This window comes from Podarcis melisellensis (assembly GCF_964234715.1).
Source record: "Podarcis melisellensis genome assembly, chromosome: 2".
In the NCBI taxonomy this organism is placed as follows: domain Eukaryota; kingdom Metazoa; phylum Chordata; class Lepidosauria; order Squamata; family Lacertidae; genus Podarcis; species Podarcis melisellensis.
This window is the reverse complement of record NC_138529.1, coordinates 66,301,540-66,313,537: the sequence shown is the minus strand read 5'-3', so window position 1 is coordinate 66,313,537 and position 11,998 is coordinate 66,301,540.

The window sequence follows — 11,998 nt, the reverse complement described above, 5'->3', positions numbered from 1 at the left end:
CCCCGGGGTCTCCTCCTTTCTGGACTCTTCTGATGCTGACCCCCCTGACTCTTGTCCCTCCTTTCGGCGGGCTTTAGGACCTGGTTCCCTATCCGGGCTACCTGCTGTGCCGCTCGCCTGTACATTTGAACTTGGCGCGCGTGCCCAGCTGCCAACCTTCCTCTTGACCGTTTCCGAGCTCTCCGATGGAGGCGTGGTCCATCCTGACTCATCTCCTCTCGCTGGTGGTGAACACCCTGGTCCCGATACCTGGGACTCCTCCCCCCCACTGCGCTCTGGTGGGGAAGCTGGTCCTGATTTCCAACTGCTGCTCTCTGAGCTCCCGCTGGCCCCTTCCTTCTGGGGTGTCCCCCTTGGCACCCCCCTTGCCCTGGCCATGGGCGCCCCCTTCTGTGAATCTTCCGATTCGCTGGAGAGACTCAGGGAATTCCTCGGATCACTGTCATCGCCTACGCTCCCCTCGGATTCCTCCCCCTCGCTCTCCATTGCCTCCCTCTCCTGTGCCTCTGCTCCTGAACCCCTGACAGTTGTATTCCAAATATGAGGGCTATTTTTCTCTGGGTTTGGATTCCCATAGGAAAGTATCAGCTAAGGTTCTGTATGTGCTGTGCTGTGATCTTTAGTTTCATGCTATGATGCGGGTTTGATAGCTGGTCAGGTGGCTTTCCTATGATTGATGCGAAACATCACAAATCAACCCCCACTTCGTTGTCATTTCAGGTGTTTGCAGAACTAGGATGCAGATTGCAAACCAGCACAGACAGACACTCCTCTATTTCATCATTCTTCCAGGCAGGGGCTGTTTATATAGCAGTTCCACCCTTTACATGGCAAAGCCATGACAGAGGAAGATGGGAATGGTAGTCAAACAACATGGGGGGGGGGCACAGGGTTTCCACTCCTGCTTTAGGACAATGAATCTTTAGCCATCTTGGCAGCTGAAGTTTTATGTTAATTGTTCTACCATGGTCTATGGCAGTGTTTCCCAATTTTTTTCTGACAGTGGCCCGCTTTTGATCTTGTTTCCATTATGATAGGAACATAATGAAATATTGTTAAAGCGGAAAAACATATAATCATGGAGTTGGAAGGGACCCCACGGGTCAACTTTTCTAGTGCAACCCCCTGCAACGTAGGAAACTCAGCTAAAGCATCCATGACAAATGGCCATCCAACCTCTGCTTAGAAACCTCCAAGGAAGGAGAGTCCAGAACCGCCTGAGGAAGATCCATCTTCCATGTGTTACTAAAGCAGTTCCATCCAGAATGCGGCAGCTAGACTGGTGACTGGGGGCGGCCGCCGAGACCACATAACACCGGTCTTGAAAGACCTACATTGGCTCCCAGTACGTTTCCGAGCACAATTCAAAGTGTTGGTGTTGACCTTTAAAGCCCTAAACGGCCTCGGCCCAGTATACCTGAAGGAGCGTCTCCACCCCCATCGTTCTGCCCGGACGCTGAGGTCCAGTGCCGAGGGCCTTCTGGCGGTTCCCTCATTGCGAGAAGCAAAGCTACAGGGAACCAGGCAGAGGGCCTTTTCGGTAGTGGCGCCCGCCCTGTGGAACGCCCTCCCAGCAGATGTCAAAACGATAAACAACTACTTGACATTCAGAAAACATCTTAAGGCAGCCCTGTTCAGGGAAGTTTTTAATGTATGATATTTTAGTGTTTCCTGGTTTCTATGGAAGCCGCCCAGAGTGGCTGGGGGGGCCCAGCCAGATGGGCGGGGTATAAATAATAAATTATTATTATTATTATTATTATTATTAAAGGTAAGCAACACTTATTTGACCATAATTCTTTGACACAGAAGGGGAAACCTATAAATACAGTCCAAAAGGCGCACAGGGAGTTTTGTATATATGGGAGAATTTTAAAAAGCAAGTGGTCCTCACTGACCTGGTGCAAAAAGATCTTGTCATCTGGAGGAGCCCTGGCTGCCTAAATGAAACACTATAGCCCCCCCCCCCCCGGGAGTAAGGCCCACTGAACTCAGTGTGGTTTTCTTCCAAGTAGACACGTCATTATTTACTAGATGCAAATCAGCAGCACCAAACGACCCTGCTCGGCTAAGTGCTGGGGTGGATTTCACCCCAAGCCTTGCAGAGCTGGGACAACACTGCCAATGGCCCCTGTGACCTCCAGCAACATCCAAAGGCCCTGATCCAATGGGCTCTGGGGTGGATTGCACCCTGCACCTTGCAGAGTTAGTCCCAGGCTGGCCAGCACTGGCCGCAGCAACAATCAGCTCCGGCTTGCCCAGCCCTACTCATTGCCAACTCACCAGCACACTTACCTGACCTGGTGGTTCTGGATCGCAGGCTCTACTGGTCAAAATGGGAGCCTCAGCGATCTCCCTCTCCCAACAGAAACAAACCAGGGCTGCTCCAAGAAAATGCACATGGCAAAAAGGAGCACTAGGCCATGGTGGGCCGCCTCCTTACCCGCTTGTGATTGGCTAAGCGGATAGCCAGCCAATCAGGATTATTTTTCTTCGCTTCTCACTTCCCTCTGTGGCCCCCTAAAATAACAACAACAACAACAACAACAACAACAACAACAACAACAACAACAAATTTATTTATACCCCGCCCACCTGGCTGGGTTTCCCCAGCCACTCTGGGCGGCTTCCAACAAACACTAAAATAGCCTCTTGCTGTGCCCCCTTCACACATTTTTCACCTGTGCCCCCCTTAGAATATCCTGGGGCCCTGATTGTGAAATGCTGGTCTAGAACTAAGTGTGAGCTCTTTGCTACAACAGAAACACTTGGACACCTGTATCCATTCTTAAATTGATGCAGGAGCTGCAATATAAGATTCAGATATAGCACTCCTGACAAACAGTCATCCAGCCTGTGCTCAGGTAATACCACCCACCAGATGAGAGCCTACAGCCTCCCAGGACAGTTTGTTCTACAGCTTAGAAAAGCACCTGAGAAAATAGTCAGAAGGATAAGACCCCCCTCCTTCTCCCCCTTCCCTCCTGTCTTCCCTTTAAACATGTAGCCTTCCAAGCATAATGTTCAGAAGAAGTGTGGAAAAGATGCACACAAATGTGTGTCATGTTTAATGTGACTCTGAATAATACCCTTGGCCACTTACAGATTGCTCTGGCACATGGGAGACATAAGTTTCATCGCTGGTTGGGGGGACTCCTCTCAGTGTTGCTTCCTCACAGCTGCGAGTCTCTGGCATTAGAAATATTTCCACTTCAACATGCAGGGAATTATTGCCATGCTACTGGAGAGCCATTCACTTCCAGGCTCCACTTGCGACAGGCGTTGCTGCTGCTCAGATTGTGCATATCCAGTGATATTGTTCAAGGAGCACACAAGGGAACCTGGGCAAACACAACTGCCCTCTGGCAGGCTCTCCTCCAATTGATTTTCTAGAGGGGCCCTGATATCTGAGATTAGCATCCCTCTCCTGAACTCCTTTCCCGTTCTCTTGGCTGGGTGAGCAATGTACTTGCTGCCCCTCAGGAGACGCAGCGAATGTGCTGAATCCACTTATAAAAAATGATCTTAATAAAGCTCCCAGCCACACAATTTTGCCTGCTGGTAAGATCAGGGCATGGGTTTTTGAAAAGCGCTTTCTGGAAAATTTTCTCCAGCAGCACAGCTTGCGCTTACAATGTCAACGATAGATCCCACTGGCACTGGAAATGGATTGACCTTTGGTGCAAAGAGAGCAAAACCATTTCCATGGTTTATTTCAGAAAGCATTAAGCAGCCAGTGGAGTGAGATGTGGTCTGCGGGATCATACAGGGCACTTTCATTTCATTGAAAACAAAAGTGAGTCCTGGGTCAAGCAGCTGGTGTGTGTGTGTGTGTGTGTGTGTGTGTAGTGTTCAGCCCCCTCCCCCTCACACACAAACTGACAGCAAGCTCAGAAAGTTCAGCCGGCATGATACTGAAGATCTGTTTGTAAAATAACAATTGCTTAGAAAGCTCCAACTTGCTACCATCTACTATTTGAAGGAGGCAGGTGCTTTTCTCCCCATCTCACCAAATTGCGCTCCCCTCTGTTGTTTCAACAGATTTTTTTAAAGCCCTTGGTTGGCTCACTTCTCATCCACACAGACAGAAGAAGAACACCACGAACCATCTGTGGATAGAGAATCTCTGGGTTTATATTGGAAGACAGCTTTAAATTTCCCCTGGGGTGAAAGTGAGAGCTGGCCATAGTAAGTAATGGAGAAAGTCAGAATTTTAACATGGTTGTGATTGGGCACCAGTGTGTCCACACACAACAACAACACACACACACACACACACACAGCAGCGGAGACATGAGGTGGTGTTTTTTTTTAAAAAAAGAAAACCACAGGTCTTATTTCACGTGAAAAGTTTATTTTTTAAGCAGTTAAAAAAATCACCTGATCAATGCAAATTCCAATGCAAACACAGTCTGTTATCTCTATATTTCATATCAGGGGAGGAAGGTTATGGCTAAGAGAGAATGACTTTGCCCTGCAATGTGGTCCCCATTTTTATTCTTGGGTGACAAGTTGTACTGGTCCACATTCCTTCTCCTACACAACTATTATCAGCACACACATGCTTTCCTCCTAGTCAGCCTATATTATTTGCTGCTGTAATTGAAAACCTAGTGTGAAGTGCTTAAAACTAAAAGTTTCCTTGTGAGGTAACAAAGGCTCTGTGACTAATGCAACAGTTTTGCGATTAGCCTCCTCCAGCTTAAGTTATGCAGTGCTTTCAAATGGCAACACACTGTGTCCCAGACTGAACCAGCGTTGATGTGTACCAAGATATGGATTTTGTAAGGGGCTTCATGACCTTGACTAGAAGCCCACAGGGTGCAGTGGAGTGAGGAAAGCTAAAAAATCAGTACATTGCTTCAGCACCACCTCCCTAGCCTGCTCCTAACAAGGAGCCTACAGGGTACAAATGGGACAAGGTACACAGGTAACTGCAGCACCATGGAAAGCTCCCAGTGAACCACTTCCTCTAACACCACCTCCCTATCCTAGTCTTGATGAACACCACTTAGGACAATAGGGACAAGGAGCGCGGGTGGCGCGTGGCGCTGTGGGTTAAACCACAGAGTCTAGGGCTTGCTGATCAGAAGGTCGGCGGTGCCGCAACCCCAGAGTCGTCTGCGACTGGACCTAATGGTCAGGGGTCCCTTTACCTTTTAGGTTGGTAACTGCAGCACCATGGAAAGCTCCAAGGGAGCAATTTCCTTTAACACCACCTTCCTTATTCTGGTCTTGACAAGGAACACGCAGAGTCCAACAAGGAGTCCACATATGGGAATAAATAGTGAGCATCATGGAAACCTGGTGGAGTGGAGAGAACACATGGGGCAACCTTTTCTCAGGATATAAACTCTATAGGAAGGACAGGGAAGGATGTACTGGAGATGGTGTTACTCTATATTAAAGAAGGCATCGAGTCCAGAAAGCTAGAGATGCCCAAAGTGGCATACTCCTCCACGAAACCATTGCAGGTGGTGTTTCCAGCCCCCAATAGTAATATAGTACTGGGATTGTGCTACTGTCCCCCTAATCAAAGCACCCAGGGAGATATTGAGATCAAGGAAGCATCAAAAAGATGAGATATTGTAGCAATGGGTGACTTCAACCACTCTCACATAGACTGGCTACATATGTGTTCCAGTTATGACAAAGAGGTGACATTTATAATGACCATAACCAAAGTTGCTGCTGGAATCGACCAGAGTGGTGGCAACCATGAGCTTAATCTTGAGTGGTTCCTGGGACCTGGTGTTAGTGTCGTTGAAGCAACTGGAAGCAGTGGCTATGGTGCTAATAAATTAAATAGTCAAGTAATTGGCCAATTGCCCTGACAACACAACATGCTCGCACTGGATTTCAAAAGAGGAAACTTTCTCTCTTTTCCATCTCACAGGTCTCTCTGAATCCCACATTGCCCCCCCTTCCCTCTCTGTAACTGGCAGTGGTATCTCTCCTGTCTCTACACCATCACATAATGGCTGGTTCCAATTTCCCCACATACTTCTGAGTTCAGAGGAGTGATACAGAGATTGTTCCATCCCCACCTCAATGCTTGATGGGCTTAGATGTTCCAACAACAGTGAGAAAGGACCATACCCAATTGCTGTTTGGAATTTCCCCAGATAAGTGACTTGTGGTCAACCTGCAGGTCTTAAGTTGTGCAGGTTGTTCCCAAACACTTAGCATCCAAGAAACAGAAAGCTTTCCTTTCATACGTCTGACCCCTTGTGGATCTGTGAGTACACTACTTCATACCGTCATTTTCTGTGGGTTGATACTCCTGTTTATTGTCGATTTTTAATGCAGCCTTACAGCAGTGAAGGGAAACAGGGCATTAACTCAAATTTACAGATAATGCTAGCAAATGCCTTATTACAGGATGTTCCAACCCATTTATAGTTCAGCTGGTATGATTTGTTATTATTTATTTAAAGTATTCATGAATCGCCATTCTGCCCACAAGGGGTCAGGCATATGAAAGGAAAGCTGAACTTTCTATTAGATCATGATCATTTCTTTCTCCCACACTGATAACAAATAGTTCTGTAGCACTTTAAAGGTATTTATTATGGCACAAACATTATGTGGGCTGGAGTCCACTTCATCAGATCTTTTGTGTAAGTCAAGTGCTCTATGAACTGACTAAATGTCCTCATTTCAACTTTCTCTCACTTTCTTTTCATCATTACTGTAGTGAATAATGCTTTATATATCCCAGATCACTCATATACAACAAAGAATGGCTGTTTATAATGGATACATGATTTAGCATGCAATTCTGTACTTGAGTGCTGGCTAAAGGGCTATGGGATTTGGTGGAAGCCCCTTATCATCAGTGGAACTATCCAGATACACCAGGGGAACACTTTGCAGGCAGAACAGCTCTAGCAGTGAAAATACACTGGCAGTGAAATGACTGGAATGGAGTGGAGTTGTGGGCAGTAAGGAGTAAGTGTCAGTTGCTGCAGAGAAGTCAGCATGCCTTTCACATAGGTGAGAGGTTTGCTTGGGCCAGTACAAGTACAAACAGTTGTTGGCACAGATGTTGCAGATTTCTCCCGGCTTCCCCCTTTGCAAGTGCATTAGTATGAAAATTAAAAGTTAACATTTCAGAATTGGGAGCTCTTTTACAAGACCCCAATTAGCAAATCTTTTCATCCCCCAGGGTTACAATCTAATAATCAAAAAGCAAAACCAAGCCCCCAAACCTGATTTGATGAATCAGGAGAACTGCTGTAACCAATCCCCCCCTTTGCACAGTAATTAAACACTTCAATTGCAATTATTTTTGCAATTAGATTAGTCTGTAATTGTTATCTTAGGTAGCAGGCCTTTTCATTTTCTTTTTTTATTTGGGGGGTCAGAATGATTTCCCATGGGTTAGAATGGGAAGAAACTTCACAGATATTTTGAAGTCCTGCCCTTCCTAATTGCTAAGGGACTGGTGGGATCCATTATATCATACAGATGTTTCCAATAAGCTTCTTACACCAGTGCATTACCATTTCCTTGTAGTAGTAGGCATGAGATGCAATCCCTTTCCTTATGGGCTAAGCTGCATGCCCCATTATCTAAGCAACTTGTCTCACTGAGTAACAACAGTGCCTTGCCTTTATCTTGCATCCGGTCATCTATCCTACCCAGCATTTGACATCCAGCCTGTCTGTGACTATGTCTCTTCCTTCTTGCCCTCCATACCTGTTTGCTTGATCTGGTACCTGATACACACATCAGATTTGTCAACATCATTCAGCTCCTCCATGACAATATGTCAGCAACAATCACAGATAACAATGGCTCTCAAAGTGAACCATTCAAAGTGGGATCAGGTGTTAAACAGGGTTCTGTTATATCCCCAACTCTATTTATTATTTTCATTGCCATGATCCTACACTTTGTCGAAGGGAAACTCCCCACCAGAGTAGAAATCATATATTGAACATTGATGCCGAAATCCAGCATCACCTGAGCTCTGTGAGTGCAGCTTTCTCCTGATTGAAGTGCAGAGTGTTTCAGGACTGGGACATTCGCAGGGAAACCAATATGTTTGTTTACAAATCTATTGTACTACCAACTTACTGTATGCTTGTGAAACGTGGACCACTTATAAATGCCATCTCCAACTCCTTGAAAGATTCAATCAATGGTATCTCGAAAATTTTTACATATCACTTAGGAAGACAGGTGAATCAATGTCAGTGTACTGGAAGAAGCAAAGATCACCAGTGTCAAAGCAATGATTCTTCAACATTAACTTTGTTGGACTGGTCATGTTGTGCAGATGCCTGATTGTCGTCTTCCAAAGCAACTACTCTATTCTGAACTTTTAAATGGTGTAATGCTGTGTAATGCTGGTGGTCAACAAAAGAGGTTTAAAGACTCTCTCAAGGCAAATCTTAAAAAATGTAGTATAAACACTGACAACTGGGAAACACTGGCCTGCACGCGCTCCAATTGGAGAACAGCCTTTACCAAAGGTGTTGCGGACTTTGAAGATGCTCAAAAACGGGACAAAAGGGAGAAACATGCTAAGAAGAAGGTATGTTTGGCAAACCCTCACCATGATCAACTCCTGGCCAGAAACCTATGTCCCCACTGTGGAAGGATGTGTGGATCCAGAATTGGCCTCCACAGTCACTTACAGACTCACTGTTAAGACCCTGTTCATGGAAGACAATCTTACTTGGCTACAAGTGATCACCAAAGAAGAAGAAGACACACACCAGCCTGTTCATGGCAATGTTTCTGGCCGATGTCCCCATCACCTTGTGCCAGACTCAAACTCAGTCACAGTCTGTTGCAAGCTAGGCACCAAGCCTGACAATGTGTGAGTTAGTTTTCTGCACCTTCATCCAATGGCTGCTGTGATATTTGAAAACATGGCACCACATGGACAGAGTCAACCGCACAGATTTTCCCACACACTCATTACCTGATCGGGATTTGCAGGTGAGGGTCTGGTGGGAAGTACCCATGTGATTAAACCCTGCTAATCACACGGGCAGCACTGTAAGGTGAAGCCAGTGGAAAGAAGCTAAAGGGACCTTATGGATGAAAAGTCAGATACACACCACAACAGGATCTATACTAAATTAGGCCTATTGATTCATAGAACCACAGAATTGTAGAGTCATCTAGTCCACCCCCCTGCAATGCACGAATTACAACTAAAGAATAGAATAATAGTAAATGATCAGATTCCATGTATTCATGACCACAGACTTTTAGAGGATGCTAACCAGTGAGTCCTTCCCAAGGGCCATAACTCAGTGGGAGAGCATCTGCTTTGTATGTCAAAGGTCCCAGGTTTATTCCCCTGCATCTCCAGGTAGAGCTGGGAATGTCCACAGCCCGAAACCATGGAGAATTGTTGCCAGTCAGTAGTGACAATACTGATCTAGATAGACAAGTGATCTGACTTGATTTAAGGCAGCTGCTCATGTTCCTATGCTCTGCTAAGGCCTGCCAGTCTAAAGGAACCATGTGGGTGGGGTAAAGATGAGACAAAGGCATGAGGAAATGTCTCATTTTCTTTTGTGGTTACAATAGCGTAGGAGCCGAATCTTCACTTTTGAACTTTGGGCACAGAACATGCCACGTGACATCAAAAATAGCAGAATTAGCAGATGAAGAGAAAGTGGGAAAATATGATTCTCTTCATTGTGTTGCTACTCCCCATTCTAAAACAGCTCTATGAATTTTGACATTTCAGCACTTCAATACAGCAGAAGGATATTGAAAAGGAGATACTCCTGCTTCCAACACACAAGTGTTGCAGCTACTTTGATCAAGACAGTTCACTCAAATAAGATAGCTGATGATTCTGAGTTTATACTAGTTGCTTCGCTCACATCCATTCATTATGAAGTCAGTCAGCTGGTCTATCCAGTTTCAATGCAGCCTGTGGATTCAGGCTCAGAGGACTACTTCATGCATTGTGCTTTCCCTTTGAGAAAAGATCCTCTACATAAAAAAAGCATTAACACTCTGTGCAATTGTTAAGCATGTATTATACGAACTTGTGTGTATTTTGCATTATGTCAGCAGGTGTCAAGAGAGTGTGGTCACATACTGCTAAAAGGAATTTGGAGAGATCCAAGAAGAACAAAACATTGAATTCCTATAAATCTCCTGGCAAAGAAAAAGAGATAAAAGTTGCAATAGTTATATGAGAGATCCTTGCAGTATTCCCTCACATATTAAAAATTCCACCAGGTTAGATAAAATCTGAGCTCTCATGCCTCGCTGTAGCAAAGAGCTTCGAGGTTTGTTCGATGGCAAAATTTACAACACATTCCCAAGAACTGACAAAACAAAATCCTCTCTCTTTCTCTTCCTGGTTCAGCAGAATTATATTTGTTCCATTGACAGTAAATTTTACAGTTTCTGGGAGACATGAGGAAACAAGTCTCACATATTGAGCGAGCAAAGCCAGATTTGCGGGGAGTAAAAAATATGTATCTGGCAGGTAGGTGGCACTGCTAAGCCTTTCATTGCAAGTTTTTGCTCATGATTTCCAAACCTGAAAGCTGTCCATTACCATAATTTTCCCTCTTTAAAGCAAGACGGGGAACCTTTTTCATGCCAGGGGTCGCTTTCCCTCTGGACAACCTTCTGGGGACCCTATGCCAGCGGTATGCAAAGCCAGAGGCAAAAGTGGGCATAACAGCGAGTGCAAATCTTACCTATGTACAGCAGGTTAGTCCCCCCCCCCATTCCTCCCCAGCCAGGCAAGCAAGAAGCATCAAAGTTCAAGGACTCATTCTGCTCAGAAAACAAACAAACACTCAAGGGTGGTACAAAAGAGGGCAGGTGAGTTGTGTGGCAGGAGAGGGGTGTATGGCCTGGGAAAAAGCTCCAGGGAGTGAGAGCTGAAGTGCTCCATTGGCCCTCCTGGCCTGAGTTTCCCCTTCTCTGCTTTATAGCCACAAACATAATTCTGAAAGGCTCCCCAACACTCGTCCCAATTCCAATTCCAATTCCAATGAGATTTGGAGCAGAGGCCACAGGCAGGGAAGAGGTAAGCATCCCTCCCTGCTTCTGTTTCTCTGCTCCAAATCCCCAACCTCACCTCCCTCTGTGACGTTAACATATGAGAGTGCTGGAGGTGAAATAGTTAAACAAGTTACCCAATCAGAACCCAGGGGGTGGAGTCAGAGGGACTATAAAACCAGCTCTGGGAGGGGCGAAGGGGGAGTTCGTTGGGAGTTGGGTGGTTGGTTGGAGTGGGAGTGGGAGTGAATTGGGATAGAGTCTGTGGGTAGGTTGAGTTACTGTAGCGAAATAAGCTGAGTCAGGAACAGTTAGGAACGAGGAAGACAAGTAAATATCTGAGGTGGTTTAATGAGTGAGAGCAGGTAGCGGAAGTTATAGGTCTGGTTAGGCAACCCATGATTGTAATGGACTGATACCGCTTATGAAACCACACGCTTGTTAAACTGCAATAAATAAACGGAAGTTTATGTTCCAATTTAACCCCGACTGGTCTCAGTATTGTACCAGGTAGGGCCTGGGTGGTGGCAGCGAGAAATAAAGTGGTGGCACAGAGATCAATAGACGGTGAAATGTCCAGGGACCCTGTGCGAATGCCACACCCTCCTCAGCTACTTTTCTTTTTTAAAAGGGTCCTCTTTGACAATTTGTCTATGAAATGTGCTGTTCATCCCTTGGGTTCTTATTTTAAATCAACTACTTTGTCAAAAGCCAGGTATAGCAGGTTTGCTAGATGCCCCCTGTCAATGTGCTGTTTATCACAATTCTGACATGCAGAGGGACCCTCCAGTAAAACATGTTGTTGACCTATATTAACAACCTGAGGTATAAAAGCATGCCCAGCTCTTTTTTGTGCTCTTGCCAGAAAAGCCAGGCACATTGCTGCAGACACTATCACATTTTTAGGTTGGTGGGCAGACCTTGCATATTATGCAAATGGACAGCTTTTACATCAGAGTCCACCCCCAGGTCCAGCAAAATTGCTGGGCTCCACCTTCTGAAT